At 40.7% G+C, this 18,988-nt stretch overlaps 1 pseudogene; it reads left to right on the top strand.

Moving 5' to 3' along the window:
* Positions 1–297: 297 nt before the first annotated feature.
* Positions 298–18,988, top strand: part of LOC149242522 (sucrose synthase 2 pseudogene) — a 71,586-nt pseudogene continuing 52,895 nt past the window's right edge.

Consider the following 18,988-nt stretch of genomic DNA (forward strand, 5'->3'; position numbering starts at 1 on the left):
CCAAGAAATAAGCCTCCATCACCATCAGCCATTTTTGAATTTTCTCCATATCCGTGCATCCGTTTCAAAACCTATTTCATGGGGAGATGCATATGGGTGATAGTAACCTACCCAAGCAGTTTCAGCCAATTCTGATGCATGGTTTCCAAGAAATTGATCTCTGAAATCTTCAGCCATTTTCCATTTTTCTCAAAATTTGTGCATCCATTGATCGCAATTTTTCTATGGGAGGTGAATCATGATGATAGGAACATGCTCAGCAAGTTTCAGATCGATCCGATCTATCGTTCGGGAGCAATGGCGAAAACAAGTTTCGATCCTGTGAGAATTCAGCAGCAACAGCTTGAGGGTGCAGATCTGAACGTGGAAACGAACTCCTGTAGCTTAGATCCGGCTAGAGGATACCTGCACAAGCAAAATAACCACACATCATATAGCAAAGAGCTTATATCACAAAGGATCCATCATGCAACCACCGAAACAGATGCATGCAGCAGCAAAAAGCACCTCACAACAACCATTTGACTTCAGGTACGTGACTAAAACTCATTCCTCTGATTGCATGAATGTAATTCAGAAACAGCATGAGCGATGAGATGGTTGGGATTACAAAAATCGGTGGCTAGCTCACTGGCCACCCTCATCCAGTTCAATAGCGCTCGATGGGTGAATAAGACACGTGCGCTCAGCCATCTCAGGAGGAAATCAAAAAACAGGTAGTGATGACCAGTTAAACTTCATCGTGATTGATGGAGTGATCACAGGTAGGAAATATGATAATTTGTGGCAGCACTTCCGTCTGCATGGCCAGCACATGTTTTTTCCACCTCACCACAAATCACGCAACAGTTAACGAACGCTCAGTTGAAACTCGCAGACTGCTGTTAACTTGCACTTGCAACATTTTCAACTGAAGTATGCATCCTCTGCTTCCACAAAATGATTAACCCATCGTCCTCCATTGAGCTTTGTGGCCTGGTTCACAATTCTCCAGCGTATCGGGCTCACTCAGAGGCGTAGGGGCACTCTACAAGCGTTTCTACAGGAAGACGTCCTACAGGGAAGTATAGAAAAGCCGTCCAGAGCAGAAAAGCTCGAGTTTTTCTTCGTCAAATTTGGAGCCTGAAGAGAGATATGTAGCACAAGGGAAGAAGATTTTGCAGCCTCATAATTTATTAGATGGACTAACAGAGGTACTGGGAGAGAATGATGAACTTCAAACGCTCAAATATGGGCTATTTGGAGATGTGTTAAGGTCCACACAGGAGGCCATCATTCTTCCACCATGGATTGTTCTTGCAATACGGCCAAGGCCTGGTGTGTGGGATTATGTCCGTGTCAATGATTGATGAACTTGCTGCTGAACAACTTTCTGTGGCTGAATATTTGGAATTCAGGGAGCACCTTGTGGATGAAAGTGTCAAGGATAAATATGCATCGAAGCTAGACCTTGAGCCCTTCAATGAATCTTTTCCTCGCCCAACACGACCATCTTCCATTGGTACTGGAGTTCAATTTCTCAATCAGCATTTGTCCTCAAGATTATTCCATGATAGAGAAAGCATGCAGCCCTTGCTGGATTTCCTTCGAGCACACAGCTACAGAGGCCAGAAGCTGATGCTGAATGAGAGAATACAAAGTTTGTCCAAGCTACGCTCAGTCTTGAAGGCAGAGGAATATCTTGAAAAGTTCCCCAAGAATACACCACATACAGAGTTTGAATACAAATTACAAGAAATGGGATTGGAAAAAGGATGGGGAGACAATGCAGAACATGTCTTGGATATGATTCATTTGCTCTTGGAGACTCTGCAGGCCCCTGATCCATCAACTTTAGAAACATTTATAGGAAGGATTCCTATGGTCTTTAATGTTGTGGTTCTTTCACCTCAGGGTTATTTTGTCCAAGAAAATGTTTTAGGAATGCCAGATACTGGTGGACAGGTTGTGTATATACTTGATCAAGTTCGTGCATTGTAGAATGAAATGTTGCTGAGAACAAAACATCAAGGACTGGAGATCAAAACTGAAATTATTTTGGTGGCTCGGTTGATTCCTGAGGCCTATGGTACAACATGCAATCAACGAATTGAAAAAAAGCCACAGGAAAAGCAAGAAAGAAAAAGAAGGAAGAAACAGAGAGGAAAAAAAAACAAGTTTAATCCCTGGAAATTGTTGCAGGTTGTAGGAACACCATGCGGAAAGGGGGCCTCCCAACAGAAGAAGAAGGGTCCCTACCAAGTTCCCAGGCATCCTCACATCCATCCCCTCCATGAACACTCATTTTTTCAGGGTTCAGACACAATCTAGTCATGGTTCAACCTTCTACAGGAAGCTACATGACTTTCTATAGGAAGTTCTATATTTCCACCATAAACATCCTGTAGAGACTTTGGGCAGGCTAGAATCGATTATGGAGAGGGATTTGAAGCTTGAAGTTTGTTGAGGAGGCATGCAACCACTCTTTTCTTCCATCCTCCACTAGTTTCATCTCCTTTCACCACCATTGCTGCCATCTGATTGAATATACTTGCACAATCATACCAAAGCAGAGAATTCTCTAGGAAAAGGAGCAGGCGGTGGGAAGAAGCAAAGAGAAAAGCATGGTTTCATGATCGAGAAGAGGAAATCACTTCAGAAACTTGGCATGACAAGGAGGCCACCAGGGCCATCAAAGATGAGGAGATAGATTAGTTGCTCAGAGGATGAGCAACACTTTCAATAGGGGGGTGATAATGAACCTCAAAAATGGATAATTATTTGGGCTCATTCAACCTCCTAATTCGACTTAATCCACCATTCTCATTATTTTATTGCATGTTTTTTATTATATTTATGCTAATAGAGTGAATTGGGTTAGTCATTATGCCAACAAGTCTAATGGGTGCTTTGCGTAGTCTTTTTGGTCAATTTGGAGACAAAATCAAGGGGTTTAATGAGCACTTGGCAGCCAAATTCGTGGGAGAAAAAGAGAGAAGATTTGTAGGAAGGTGTCCCCTTCATTTATGGGTCCTTACCTCGAATTCTCCACCATCAGCTCGGAGTTCAAGGGCCACCAAATCAATTATCCAAGGGCAGCCAAGCAAGTCAAGTAGGACTGCTGTTAACTGCAAGTTTTGGGCAGCCGACTCCCTAAAGTTTAGGAGGAATGTTGGGGTCCTCAATTTGTATAAATAAGAAGGCTTAGGGCCTCATTTTGGTTAGCCAGTAGTTAGCCAGTAGTTATTCACTTTGTAGGCAGTAGTTAACTAGTTTGTAGTTCGATTTTAGTCAGTAGATTAGCTTTGCATTTCAGCACATTTTCAAGCTTTCCCTTGTGGACAGTTTTTGATGTAACTATTCTTTTCTTGCTCAATAAAGATGAATCTAGCTTTGCACCAGCTCTAAATCTCTCTTAGGAGGATGTAGCTCATGGGTTTGGGCTCATCTCAAGTGCCCAATACCTCCTTTGTTTTTACTTTCATGTGTCTTTGCTGCATTCTTAGAATAAAATCTGCTATTTTAGATTTAAATCTTGCTTTGTCATTTATATTGCTTTTGATGGTTAAAGTAGCTTTTCATGTTTAGATTTCATTGGTAGGATAATAACAGGACAAAGGCTCCAAAAAAGGGTCAACAAACACTTTTGGTTTCACCTCTTCCTTATTGGATCAGGGGCTGGAATTGAAGTAACCGTGTTGTCCCAAACAAAAACACTAGTTTGCTTTACCATGCAATCCTTAGTGTACTGTTTTCATTTGCAGAAGTTGGTTATATGTTCAGGTATTTGAAATGTTTCATTGCATAGTTGATATACATGGTTCTCTTTACAAATAAATTTGTTGTTCATTTGTTTCATTGACAGTTAGAGTAGATTAGCTAAGACTTTGATTGTGTGCAGGACTTTGTTGATTCGGTTAAGTGTACACCGTGCAGGGCATCTCCACCTCTCTCTCATCCACCTAAGCTTCATCTAGGCCAGCTGCTCTATCTCCTAGTTAGGTTCCTCGTCTCACAACTGCTCTTCTGCCCGCGTGACCCTACCTTCTTGCTCCTCCATTGTCCTAGCCTTCTTCAAGCCAAGTCAGCCTTCTAAACCCTCTCACCTCCATCCATCAGTCCCTGGGTCATTTCAGACCCCTATCCTACCTCCTTATCCATCCATGCATCTTCCTTCACTCACCCATCCTCTAAAATCCAAATCTTAAACATCCTATATAAATTTCTTAACATCCTGTAGAAATTCCTAAAACATCCTGTAGAACCCCTGCAGACTTCCTGTAGAAGCTCACAAATGAGGTTTCTCGATAGCCAAACTTTGTGAAACTCTTTGGAAGGGTGTTAGGGACTCCTTAGACCCTCTTTGAACCTTCCCGACCTCTTCCAGGCATTTCTCCTCCTTGATCCACCCCTGCACAGTCAAAGAACAGTGAAAGCATATGCATGATGAAACTGACGACTTAATCAAAAATACAAAAATATGTTTTCTTTAGATAGAGGTAGTCTAGACACATGTATTTTACCTTCATAGAAGTAATGGAATCTCTTTCAGTAGTTTGCATTCTCTCCTTTGCATCAGTAGGACTATCTGGTAAAATTAGGGTTTTCTAGGGTTTGAATTTCCTTTCCACTTTGCAGTTTCTTTCTGCAAGTAAATTAGCCCCTTTGAGTTAGCTTTCATTCATCAGTTAAAAAGATTCTTCTAAGAGCTCATAGAAGTTTGCTTAAGATCCTAGTGGACTTGTGGCATCTGACCAAGTGACATCTGCGGCAAGAGCTAGTACTTGTGCATACAGCACCGTCGCTTCCAAGCTTGTTACGAACTACCGGGTTGATAAAATTAAAGAAGGGAGTTCCAAGAGTTGCAACATTATTGTTGCAATACTGGGGCCCACCACTAACCAAGGGTGATTTTTTCTTTTCAAAAACCCCCTCAAAAAACTAAAAAAATGGTTAAAAACAGAAATACAGGACATGAAAATGGAGCTCAGAGCTTTAGCTTTTACGTGGAACTGGTGGCTTGGCGATCCTAGATCTCCCGCAATCTGCTCTAGAACAATTAGGGAAAAAGTGAGTAAAATGTTTTCACACTAAGGTAAAATGGTAAATGGTAAAAATATATTTAGTTTTCTCCTTTTTATTCATTTTTTCATGAAAATATTAGGTTTTTGTAAATATTTTAACCTATTTTTCCTCAAGAACTGGATAATATACTTTACCTTTTTGTGTAGCGATAGGTGATGGATGTTCGACGATGATGACAAGTCACGTTTCAACTCTTTTCTCGACTCATTAAATTCATATGAAAATATTGCCGAGTATTTTTCCCTTTTGACTCGTAAAATAAAATAAAATGGGGGGTCCGCTTTCAACTCTTTTTCGACCCTTTAAAAATGAAAATATGGCTGAGCTCTTGTCATTTCGAACTCATTAACAGATGTGAAACGTCATGTGCCCAATATAAGTTTACCCCTTTTTCAGGCTAGGAGGCATTATTTACTAAAAAGGTACTCCTTGACTGAAATGGTCAAGTGGTTCTCTCAAGTATGGTTTTCTACCTTTTCGGGCTCGAGAGACACAAATGTACGAAACGGGACCATGTGGAGTTTTATTTTCTGTGTCTTTTTCAAACTCTCTAAACATGAAAAAGGTGTCGAGTTACACCTTTGGTGGACTCGTTAAACTATTAAACAACATCGGATTCGTCACCATGGCGAACATGAGATTCTCCTTCCTAAGGCTCATTAAACTTACTAGGTCAAATTCATCTGAAGGATGAACTTATAGTGAAATCATATGTTATCCCCTTCAAGCTTATGATTAAAAAATAATTGGGGTACCTGCTAGAAATGGTGGGGGAAAATTTGGAAATCTATCAGTTGTGTCAGCAGCTTGCTCTTGAACATGACAATTTTTGCTTCGTGTCGGGTTGGGATATCCTCCTTTGTACCGTTGACCTTACTGGGTTTGGGTCGTTCAGTTTTTCCTTCCATTTGATCTCTGCCACATCATCATGAACATTGATCCTATGGATCCAAAGGTTGCCAAACTTCCAGTTGTGTCGCTGATATGTTTAAGAGTTGTCCTTCTGTAGTTACACTTATCCCTGATTCTCAGTATCATCCAAATCATTTTGCATCATTTCGTCCCGTGTCGATGATGTAGGAAACATTATGGCCCCCCTTTAACATGATTGTTTCTTGTCGACTTCAACTCATTATCCGGTAAGTTGACCAAAAGACTCTGTTACAGTACCTTAGAGTTTGCATGCCCTAATGGCAAATTCTTCGCACTCGACAACAAGTTCACATCATTGGATTTCGATCGAGTGATTTCACGGGTGTTCGACTTCAATTCCTCTATTCACATTCCATGGATTGTGTTGGTAGTACCTTGAGGACAATTGCCATTATTGGTGGTTTCTCTTGCGCTTGTTAATAGTTTACATCATTGATTGGTAATCAAGCGAATTTCTAGCATGTTCAATGTCAACACATCTATTCACATGTTAGAATCTATACTATGATCGGGTCATGTTGGAGCGCAAGGCCATGGACTCAGATAACAAAAGTCCAGTTTATGAAGTGATGTGACATGGTTATGTTGATATGCATGTATCTTTCAGATGGATGGTTGTGACCATACCATGAGTTATCAGATGTGATCCTTCTCATTATTGGATGGTTGCGACCATACCTTGGTTTCATTATGATCCTCCTTGACAGATGGTTGCACACATACCTGGATCCCTTTATATGATCATTCTCTGGTTGGTTGTGTCCATGCCACGATTCATGTATCATTTAAAAGGGTTATCAGTTATGTATATGTATATGTACTTGCTTGCAAGTTTTTCGATGACAAACTACGGTTCCCAGCACTAATTCATAAATAATTTCATCCCTCACTCTAGCTCGGCCTTCACGCTTTAGGGGGCATCTATTACACAACATTTTGTCACTATCCCTGTACTCCCCATTCCTTGATCTTGGAGGACCTCTACAGTGAACCCCACATGTTTTCTCTTCATGAAGAAATTCCCATTGTGTCCCTCTTCATGAGCAGATCAATTCCCCTTTGCACCATTTCCCCTGACACTTTTGTAATGCCCAATTTACAAGACCAACGCTAATGACCTTTGTCTCCCCCGTGCCGATGTGCAGAGTTTAGCACTATCCTTAGTGCTGACCGGAGCAACTGATTTGTGTTCCAGTCACGTCGGTCCTATTATGGAAATTTTTTTAAATTAGGAGCTGAAGCTTCCAGCTCTAGAAGCTTTGTAACGGAAGTCTGGTAAATGGTTTGGCTGATGGGGTCGAGGATGTTAGTTTCGGCTCCTTTCCCCTATAATGATGGAACTACCTTAAGGGATAATACATCCTCCCATGAGAAGAAGATCCATATCCCATCCATTCATCCTATATAAACCTCCCTTCTTCCCAAGCACGAGTTAGTGTTAATGTTGGTGTGCTAGTGCTATTTTGGTTTGGAGTAAACAATAAGCTATTCCTAGCTGTAGCTATCTAGTTGTGTGAAGGAGAAGTGTGATTTGGTTTGGAGTGAATCCTAAAGGGAATAGCCTTAAAGCTATTTTTGATTGAGGCCATCATGGAATGCTAGCAGAAGTGTGTGGGAACCTGGTCTTGTCATAGGAGGACTGCAAAGTCAAGACAATTGTTGTAATCTCTCTTTGATATGAATATATGCAACTATTGATTGATTTCCTACATGATTTTTCATCTTACATATTCATGGCTTAATGTTTCTTTACTTTTTAAATAGGTTGAATTACAATTTGTCTATTATCACAATTGGTGTTTGTTGTTGTTTACTTGTTTCAGGTGCTGGAAGAAGGAAGTGAGAGATAGCTGGAGCGAGAAAACAAGGAAATCATCAAATGGGATAAGAGTACTAAGAGGTAGGCCCTCTTAATTGGTTCTAACCTAAGGAAATCTTCCATAGAATGTATATGTTGTGGCTAGACCCATTATCAGGCTAGAGGAATTTGTTTGTGTCTACACTTATAATTTTACTCTATTACACAACATTTTGTCACTGTCCTTGTACTCCCCATTTCTTGATCCTAGAGGAACTCTACAGTGAACCTCACATGATCTCACTTCATGAATAAACTCCCATTGTGTCCCTCTTCATGAGCAGATCAATTACTTTTGCACCATTTCCCCTTAAACTTCTGTTTTGCCTAATTTACAAGACCGGCGCTAATGACCTTTGTCTCCCCCACGCTGATGTGTAGAGATTAGCACTATCCCTAGCACCAACCAGAGCGACTAAGCTATGTTCTAGTCACGTCGATCCTGTTATGGAAAGTTTTTTAAATTAGGATTCGAAGCTTACATTTCTAGAAGATTTGTAATAGAAGTCTGGTAAATGGTTTGGCCGGATGGGGTCGAGGATGTCAGTTTGGGCTCCTTTCCCCTATAATGATGGAACTACCTCAAGGGATAAGACCTTCTCCCATGATAAGAGGATCCATCTCCCATCCATTCATCCTATATAAACCTCCCTTCTTCCCAAGCACAAGCTAGTGTCAATGTTGGTGTGCTAGTGCTATTTTGGTTTGGAGTAAAAAGCAAGTTATTCCTAGTTGTAGCTATCTAGTTGTGTGAGGGAGAAGTGTGATTTGGTTTAGAGTGAAGCCTGAAGGGAAGAGCTATAAAACTATGGTTGATTGAGGCCATCATGGAATGCTAACAAAAGTGTGTGGGAACCTGGTCTTGTCAGAGGAGGACTGCAACGTCAAGACAATGGTTGTTCTCTCTTTGATATTAATATATGCAACTATCGATTGATTTCCTACATGATTTTTCATCTTACATATTCATGGCTTAATGTTTCTAGACTTGTTAAGTAGGTTGAATGACAATTTTTCTATTATCACAGTTGTTGTTTGTTGTTGTTTACTTGTAGTTGTTTTAGGTGCTTGAAGAAGGAAGCGATAGATAGCTAGAGCGAGCAAGCAAGGACATCATCAAATGGGATAAGCATACTAAGACGTAGTCCCCCTTAATTGGTTCTAACCTAAGGAAATCTTCCATAGAATGTATATGTTGTGGCTAGACCCATTATTGGGCTAGCGGAATTTGTTTGTGTCCGCACTTATAATTTTACTTCACCACAATAGAATACATCATTTTACTAGTTTGTTTGTGCATGTCCATTTGATCTATTGGATGAATTTGATGTGTATCAAAACTAAACACAAATTATTTCTAATTTGTTGGTGTACTTGGGGCTGACACTTTAGCTTCAAGGAATGCAATTTTCTTTTTACCCTTCTCCGTGTCAAATGATGAAAGGAGCATGTACTATGATGTAGTTTTCTACTTCCAAAATTGAGTGTAGGTCATGTCTTTCAACATCTTGTTCCTCTTTTTGATTTCCCTGTATTTGGAAAAAATATTAGGCACAATAGTATCTTGAGCCAAGTCACCTATTTGTAGTGTTTCTAGAGGATCTTGTGAAACAGAGGAAGATGGAGAGCCTAGAAAAACATCCTCCTGTCTTCTACCTACAAAGATGTCTTCTGATGTTGTCAAAGCATGCTTACCTGACATGACTATAATAGTATACCCTTCCTCTTCTTGTATAAAGACTGGTGTTGGATTATTTTTAAGCTTCTTAGTCTAGATTAAAAATTGCTTAGCTTCAATCTATGTTGCTAGAGAAGACTCTTCTTATATGGGTCTTTTATCAAGCTTCTCCTGAGGGATTGGTGTCTCTGAGGTGGTTATAGATAGAATCTGCTCCTCTACTTCCTACAAGGTATTTTCCTCCCACTAGTCTCGGTTCATGTATTGCTCGATCTCTGGCTAAGGAGTATGTGTGTAGGGAGTAGTTTTTTGCTCCACCCTCATATTTGAAATCATACCAAAAGCATCATAAGACCAAGTGAAGCTCAGTTTGAATTTTAGTTGTTTCAACAACAAATTTGCTTCATTACTAGTTGTTCTAGTATTGCACACAAAAGGTCCTACCTGTGCTTTGATTTTAAATTGTGCCTTCTTCTTAGCTGCCAAAAAATGCAAGTCATCCATATGTATCATTTGTCTAATTTATTCTAATAAGAACAGTCTCATGGGAACAAATTGTGGTGCCCTGTAGGGTGGCAATTCACACCCATAGACTCTGATCTTGGTGTAATTTTGGTATAAATACCAGTCACCTGTCTTCACTTGGTCACTAAGATGAAAATTCTTCCTAATATCTACTCATATCCTGGGTTCCAAATTACTATGTAGCAAACAAATAACTGTATACAAAAATTGATCAACATAATCTGTGAAAGTGAACTTGCGGAGTTTTTCCTAACCAGAGAGGTCCAATGTATCACTGATTAAGCACTACCCTGCTCATCCATATTATGTGAAGTGAAGGGAAGCCTATCTTCTTGATGTGTTAGTTTATGTGTTTGTATATCATCAAGAAGACAGGCTTCCCTTCACTTTACATAATATGGATGAGCAGGGTAGTGCTTAATCAGTGATACATTGACAACAGGTTTCTCACCAGTGGTAAAAATTGACAAGAAGCCAACAATGGCCTCATCAACCCATTGATCAAACTGATAACCAAGTAGGTATGAGATGATGTTGATGATCTATTTGGTTACCTCATGGAACATAGAAGATGAGTATGGAGGGTTTAGTTTAGGTAATTGGGCATCTTCAAGAAGAAATATTTCGAATATTTTTTCTCTGAGGGAAGGTTAAGCTCTTGTAGAGATATGTGAGAGAGTCTACTAAAAGTGGCTTAGAAGGCTCTATAATTGTCACTTGGAGAATTTGAGATACGGCTTCGGTTGTAATGGTGATCATAATTTCACCATTTCGACTCATAATCGCTCTTTGGGAGGGTACATAGCTCAATTGACAACTGGAGAATAGTTCAAGGAAGTGATGGGTCTGTGGGAACATGAAGTGAGGGAAGGTAGAATCCCATATATTTAATTCATCACTTTGATCTAATAATTTCTGCTTCAATCATCTGTGAAGTTCGAACAAGTCGAATTCACAGTTAGTTTTAGCTATTTTATATTGTGGATCAACTAAGGGTAGATGATCCAGATCAATAAAAGGGGGTAGCATGGGACTTTCCTCTGGTTTCTTTCCCTTGTCCTTAGCAGTTCTAGTCTTAGGAGGCATTTTCAATATTTAAAAGTAAAAACAGGGGGATGACAACACTAGGAGTACCTGGAACAGAAGGTTGACTACAGAATGCTAGAGTGGGGTCTCTCAAATCGATTGGATCACTGTCACTAAGAAATTTTCTGGTTACTGTGATAGTGTGGAAGGTTGAAAACTTGTATAGGTCATGAAAATAGGATAAAGAAAGGCATTTGTGGTTTAATCATGCTTAATAAGGTAATTTTTAAATTACCATTTGTTTTTATCATTCGAGTTTTATTGTTACAGGGAGTGGATCCATTGCAAAGGGAGCATGACAAATTAATTGGCATAATGGTTCGCTGACATGGGCAAGGGAGTGCCAGATGGTGCCTTTGATTGGGAGTGAGACAGATTCTTAGGACATGTTAAATGAAAGGGACGGTTGTGGGGGTGGAGTTCGTGATGCTGAGGTGGTGAACGGTGAGTGGGGTTGAGAAGGGTGTCGTGGCATATAGGGACTGGTGGAGGAGTGAGCGGGCAATGTTACACAACTTTTCAAAAAGGGGGGTTGGGCGCGATGATTGAAAAGGTGAGGGGGGGTGAAAAATGATGTGGGGGTGACATGTAGCAGTCCTTTCAGAACCCTCCCATGAATAAAGTGGAATGGAGCTCGGGGGTGCCAGAAAACACATCCTTGCCATTGATCCGGGTGAGGAAGATCTTGATCATTGATTTGCGTAGTTAATAATCTCATTGACAGAACGATTTTGTCATTTTATCATCAAACCCAACCTTAGAACCAAATGAATTATTACACACGGTAAATCGTGATTAAATGAAATGATTAATTATTTTAAACCTAGTTAATTTATCTTAAGCATGATTAATCTATTTTAAAGGCGCATTATGATTTGCAAGCCCTTTTATTCATTTTTTTAAGGTTTTTGATTATTTTTCTTTGTTAGTTAACCACAATTAAATGGTATGATTAACTGCATTAATTAAACTCAATCAGGATTAAATTGTGTGATTGATGTATTCACTCACATAATTAAATTTATTTTTAGACTAATCACATTTAAACAGTGTAATTAGACTAACTATTTCTAATTCTCCTATTCACAATGTGGCATTTAAACAAGTTGCACACTTTATTTACAAAAATTTTCCCATAGTATGCTTTCATGCAATTTTGATTTTTCTTGGTGGCATTTAGACTTGCTCACCTAGGGGGACATTTTCATATATTTTTCTCTTTTGTTTTTCTTTTCTTTTCTTTCATTTCTTTCTTTATTTTATTTTTTTTCCCCTACAATTTATTTTTCTTTTCTTTATATATATATATATATTGTTGTGGGGAAAAATGCCTATGCAGGACGATCCTATCCACCTAAGGTGTGACAGTGCCTTAGCAACAAACAGAAACAGCTATTCTAGTATTCTTCCTTTATGAATTAAGAATGAAGAGAGATGGATGGACTAACTGGTATCTTCCGTTTGCCCCTCGATCCGGTTTCTCTTCTCTTTGAGAGTTCCCAGCTACTTGCCTTCTCACTCGCCCAGCTTCAACAGGTTCCTGCAAGATCACAAGAAGAGAACACTACACAAAGACATAGATTCATATTCATAACTAGTTCAGGATTAGAAATAAACTAAACATACTAATGCAATCATACATCAAAGATACATCAGTATATAGGAGAAACCAAGATAGCTTTATTGATGAATAACAAGGTTCAGGAGGAGATACAACCAAGAGAGTTCCAATCCAGCATCTACCTCCCAGCGAATGAAATCCTTTCTTCACCTCCCTTCAAAGCATTAAGCACCCAATGATTCCAATCTCAAACCAACAGCAATTCTTTGCAATCACAAAATTCCAGCCTCCTGGATCTCATGGAGGAGAGATCCATATATAGATGTTTGGAGAGAGGATGAGTCAGCTTGAGATATGACTAGTGTCCTCTCCCTCTGTCAATTCTTACTTCCACTTGGAGACTAAGAGCCTCTTACTCATCACTTAGTCGAACTCATCAAGGCAAGTGTCATGGAGGAAGATTCTGGAAGCTTCCACAGTCTTTACACCTCGCACAAAGGACCCTGCCATTTGTCATTTCCCGCTCAGCGCACCCTGGTAGTGCTTCCACCTGCGTTGCAATGCAACCAGCCAGTGTAGCCTCAGCATTTCAACGTAGGCAGCTAGTGGAGCCTCTGAATTGATCCTGAATTGACTTGTTTTTGAGTAGTTTCTGGTGGAGAACTTCTGTGAATTGCTGTGGTTTGTTAGCCTTGTTCCTCTAGGGGTAGGAACAACATGTTTAGGGACTTTGGGTCCCTTGGATTATGGACATTTCATGCTTATAGCTGTAAGGCACAAAAATGTCTATAACAGTTGCCCCCTAAAGTATGAGGCCGTTTATTGGGTGAAATGCTTTATTAGGAGGATCCGAAGTTCTTTCAATGCTGGGAGGAGACCTGTAATACAATACAATACAATACATTATTTTCATACTTTTTTCATGATCTAGCTGAGGCGGGCATTCCCATGCTCAGCTTTATAAATTCATTTTCATGTACATATAACAGACAATCGTCTGATGATAGACTGATGATTCTGATAGAGCCATCATCCTTTTGGAAGGATGATTATCTGTGTTGTAAAGCTGTACATTTCTATGTCTTTATTTTCTGAATATATATCGCAGCCCGGATGGATGAAACTAGATCCGGGGTCTTCAATCTCGTCTGATCTTCACTCTAAGTACAAGTTGATCCATGTGAGAATTGCTCTGAAGTCGAACATGGAAAGACATCGCTTGATTACCAGTCAATGATGTAAACTGTTAACAAGCGCGAGAGGAATCACTGATAATGAAGATGACCCTCAATGTACTGCAGTACAATTCACGTGGTGTGAATAGAGGACTTGGCATCGAACACCACGCAAAATCTTTCGGTTGAAGGTCATTGATGTGTACCTATCGCCGAAAGTGAGAAACTTGCCATTGAGGCATGCAAGCTTCAAAGTACTGAAGCGGGTGTTCCTAGATCAACTTCTTGGATAATGAGCTGATGTCGACAAGAAGTGATCCGTCAAAAGAGGGCCTTAATGAATCCCACATCAATGACACGGAACGGAGCTAATGATTTTGATGGAGGTGAAAACGATCTGATGACATATGATTCAGGGTGGCGGTCATGAAAGAGTATAATGTATGGTAGTGGATGGGACACAGGTGACTTCTCTGAACGACTTCTCTTGAACATATGGCGACACTTATGCGATGGATCGGTAGCATTACCCCAAATATGGATGGTATGGCGAGACCATGGTGATGTAACCGGTGAATGAAACAACCCAACCCGACTGTGGTACGGAAGAAAAGTGTCATGTTCAAGAGCGACTTGCTACCATCAAAGTTTTCTTGAGTTTCTCCCAATTTTTCCCCAGTCATTGCTGACCAGTACCTCTTTATTTTTGTCAAGCTTGAGGAGGATAACATATTCTTGTTCTATAACTTTCCCTTCAGGCAAGCCCATCGCTATGTTTTAACGAGCCTAGCGATAGTGAAACTCGTTCTCGTCTAAAGACAAGTTTGTCTCTATTTCATGCATTTAACGAGTCTAACGACAAGGATAACTCGGTCCTTTTCATCTTTAGAGAGTCTTAAAAGGTACATAAAGTTAACTCCAAAAGTCCTTTTTCGTCATCTAATCCCTTAAGTCCGAAAAAGTATAAAACAATACAGAAGGGATGAATTTTCGATATCTTTAACGAGCCGAATAAAACAAGCGCTCGATCTTTTTGTGCAATAATCCCTCAGGTCCAAAAAGATTAAAATCTAGAGGAGGGATAGCTCTTCTGGTCACTTTATCGAGCTGGAAGGCCAAAACTCGGCAATCTTTTCATATTTCACGAGTCAGATGAAAAGAGCTTAAAGAAGACTCGTCTTTTGAGGAACGAGTGATAAAAAGGGTAGCAGCTGATTCCAGGGAAGGATTGGAATTTCCAAATCACGGCAGTGTCACAAGGATGGCTAGTGAAATCACTCTTCGCAGCTGTTCCTCAAAATGGGTAAACAATCATATGGAGGTGAATGATCGGCCAATGGAAAAGTGGAGGTGATGGGCAAACATGACCAAGGCTTTAATGGCTGGTGATATTACATTCACGGTGGTTATTTACCAGAATAGTTCATTTTTTAACGAGCTTAAACGCGGGTGGAAACATTTGCTCGATCTTATGTTTATTTTTTAATGAGCATGAACTATGCGCTAAAACTGCTCGGATCTTGCGTTTATTTTTTAACGAGCATGAACTGTGTGCTAAAACTGCTCGATTAATCCAGTCATGTGATAAGAATGTCTCATGTAAGATGCCATTTTTTATGGAGCTTGCGCCTTACCAAAGCTATGCCCCGCATCCTTTCGTTATGCAAGTTCGGAAACGACTAATCCTACGAGTTTAAAGGGTTAGACCTACAGGTTTAAAGGGAGGACCTAAAAATTTAAAAAATAAATGGTCGCCCCTTGCTTGCACTCCAAAAGGTTTGCATGCCCCCAGGCATAAAGTACGATTTCAAGGTTACCCCTTCTTAGTCCAATAAAACATTTGTTTTACCGGGAGAGGCCTACCTCTTTCAAGTTACCCAAAGATTGTTTCATCAATGCAGTGAACAAAACACTTCTTCGGCGGTGTCTACCGAGATAGACAAAGGTGAGAGACTCTGTCTGTCAACTCACATAACTTTGACAAAAGAATCTTATTCTAGAATAACCCCTCTTCCAAGATGGACGGGGTACAGACTAGTCATATTCTCCCCCCCCGGAAACCTACCCTATACCCAAAGTTTTCCTGCCGAAGCAGACCAGGACGCATGCCCCCTGGGTTCCAGTCATATCCCTCTGAATTACTCGCGCTCATCAGGAGGATGGACCGTGGGTTGAGACATTTCTTGCGTGAAGAGACCATTTAGGGATGGTATATGACTATTTGTGATGCGTGATTCGGGAAATGAAAGCTGGTCTACGAGCTTGACCACTCTTCCTTCGTGCGGAAAACACATTACTCTAAAGAGTGAGGAGACGATGGCTCCCATGCAATATATATAGTCTCGTCCAAGGAGTAGGTTATAATCCAAGGGTCCTTGAACGACCATCACGTTCATTTCAACGGTCTTCCCTTTCAATGCGATAGGCACATTGGGGAGGATCCCTAAAGGTCGACTGGTTCCTTTATCAAAGCCTGTCAGATTTCTCATTTTAGGCAAAAGCGTTGGCGAACCAAGCGCTTTCCAAGCAATAGAGGAAAGGATACTCACAGATGCCCCCTCATCAATGATGGTGCCAGCCATTACCATTCTGCATATTTGAACGATAATTCTGAATGGTATGTTTGCTGGCAACCGGGGTCTGCCTAGTTGGTTCCAATCGAAGGATACAACTAGGTTGCTTGGTGGTGGGACCGAATATACGGCTGGGTATTACTCTGACGAAGTTCCTTCCTGCGATAAAGGAATGGGTAAATTGCCCCCTTGTTCGACGAAGTCTGTGTTGATGAAGAGAATTTGGACGGTGTCGTCTTTATTCTCTTTTGTGATGGTATCATTCGAAGATAGAACCTCTGAAGGCAAGACCGGGTCAACTGCTGCCTCAACCTTTTGACTTTCATCAGGTATGGGTTCGGACGGTTCATTCTCAATGATAGGTGCTTCGGCTGACCACCTGAGCGGGCCAGCCGGGTTCTCAACTGGTGAAGGACTTGGCAGGAGTTTTTGATATCCAGGAGGAAGTCGCGCTGGTAAAACCGGGCGATCTTCCAAAACTCTTTTATCCTCATCTAAGAAGGGACAACGGTGGATGGTATGGTCGCCTTCACACAGTTTGCAGGGAAATCTAGCTTTCCCTCTCTGTCATGTGGCTTCACTTTCACTAGTTGATGGTGTGCTGTCAACATGGCTATCAGAGGTTGACGCCACCGAATTGTGCAATCGGGGAGACCGGTCCCTTAGTATCTGCGGGATGCAAGGAAAATCTCTGTGAAAGTGGTCTCCCTTGCATATGACACATGGCAATTTAGGCCTGGTCAGTGCAGTGTGTGGATTTTCCTTAGATGCCATTAGCTTGCCCCCAGTCGCTTTTGGCTCCTTCTTCTTATTCTCTTTCTTCTTCTTTTCCTTCTTCTCCTTAGGAGCTTGGCTTTTAGCTTTGCCAGCTCCATCACGCGAAGAGGAAGGAGGAGAAGAAGAGTTAGAGGAAGTGGAAGGCTGGTGGGCAGCTCTGGACTGGTCTAACTGCTGATTCGATTGTTCAAGAGTAGTGGTGTTTTGAACAACATTAGTTGAGAAGAGCCAGACAGGCAAGCCGATTGTCAGTCCTGGAAGCGACAATGTGGCCATATGGGGCGCTCCAACATCTCCCCAAGAGGAGAAGGGACTAGGATTTCCACCAAGGGGAATTCCTGGTTGGAGGGCTCCATTTTCCCAACCGAAAGATCAACGCGGGAATAAGGGTGATTTATTATTCCGTTAAAATAAATTTTAATGACGCTTTAGACACAACTTGTTTTTTCAATTTTAAAGAGTCGAGAAAAAACAAAAGATGACTCTAGTCGACTTCGATGTTTTAACAAGCCCGAAGTGACAAATGCTCGGATGGACTTTTTCTGTTATAGAGTCTGAAAAAGGCCAAAAGAAACTGCTCTGGAGATCTAGGTAGAGGGTGTGCCAAACCAATCACAAAACTGCAGAATACGTTTTACGGTACGGCAGTCAATCTTCCCGAATGCTGTGTTCAGTGCATTGCGATCAGTAGGGCGGTCGACACGACTTCCTAAGGATAAAGGTTTTAAGCCTATAGGGGTATCCCAATATATACGCGACGGTACGTGGGAGCACAATGCGTACTGGCACTTTTGGTCCCTCAGGAGGAATCACCCAACCATCAGCGAGGCCAACAGATACCAGGTTTTACGACGCTGGAACACGTCTCTAGCCTAGACCTCTATGTTGTGCGTTATGTTACAAAGCACTATTAAGTTCATTCAGTTTATTTTATGTTGATCTTTCTTAGAAGTTTGCCTTTTGAGGTTCACCACAAGATGTAGATACAACTCCTAAATGCAATCTAAAAGATGATAAGAAAATTTTATCTCTTTTTCAACAATGAAAATCCTAGCTACAAAGGGAAACGAAAGACACCATCTTTTCTCAAAGAGCAATCAGCACACTCTAAATGCACTTTTCCTAAATCAAGAATGCAAACTATAAAGATGCAAATGCACAATGCAAGTGTCTGTTTTCCGCTCTCTTAATATTGATGCCTAAAAAGAAAGCTTTTTGTACAACTTTGAATTTGCTTTTAAATGACAAATACAAACAAGTTTACTTTTTTGAAATCAGAAAGGGTAGAAGAGAATACAACACTTTACGAGTTTCGAAATGAACACTTGTTTCGACACTTAAAAGAGACAAACTCAAACCAAAAGCAAAAGTAAACGTATAATCAACTGTAAACAGCCAATGAACTCTCTCCTAAGATCACAATCAACAGATCTGAATCAAGGGCTACAGGATGACTATTTCACTCTTGCAAAGGAAAACTGTAAATGACGCCACAAACACATAAAAACACTCACAGTATTTTTGTACAAAAGGAGGCGGAATTTAAGCAGAGAAAAGGAGTTATCAGACAGGTACCTATGTTGGTTACAGGCTGTAGAAATCAGAGATCAAAACAAGGCAAAACAGAGCAGAGAACCCCAGCTGCACAAGGCCTAAGCTGGATCAGCGCACCCCCAACACAGAGGTTTTGACATTCAGCGCATGTAGCCTTCACGGGACCTGCGTTGAAATGCAGAACCTCTTCACAGATTCTGCGCT

This window comes from Pinus tabuliformis, chromosome 8 (assembly GCF_031772625.1).
Source record: "Pinus tabuliformis cultivar Carrire ecotype Pingquan chromosome 8, CPIR1, whole genome shotgun sequence".
Classification (NCBI taxonomy): Eukaryota; Viridiplantae; Streptophyta; class Pinopsida; order Pinales; family Pinaceae; genus Pinus; species Pinus tabuliformis.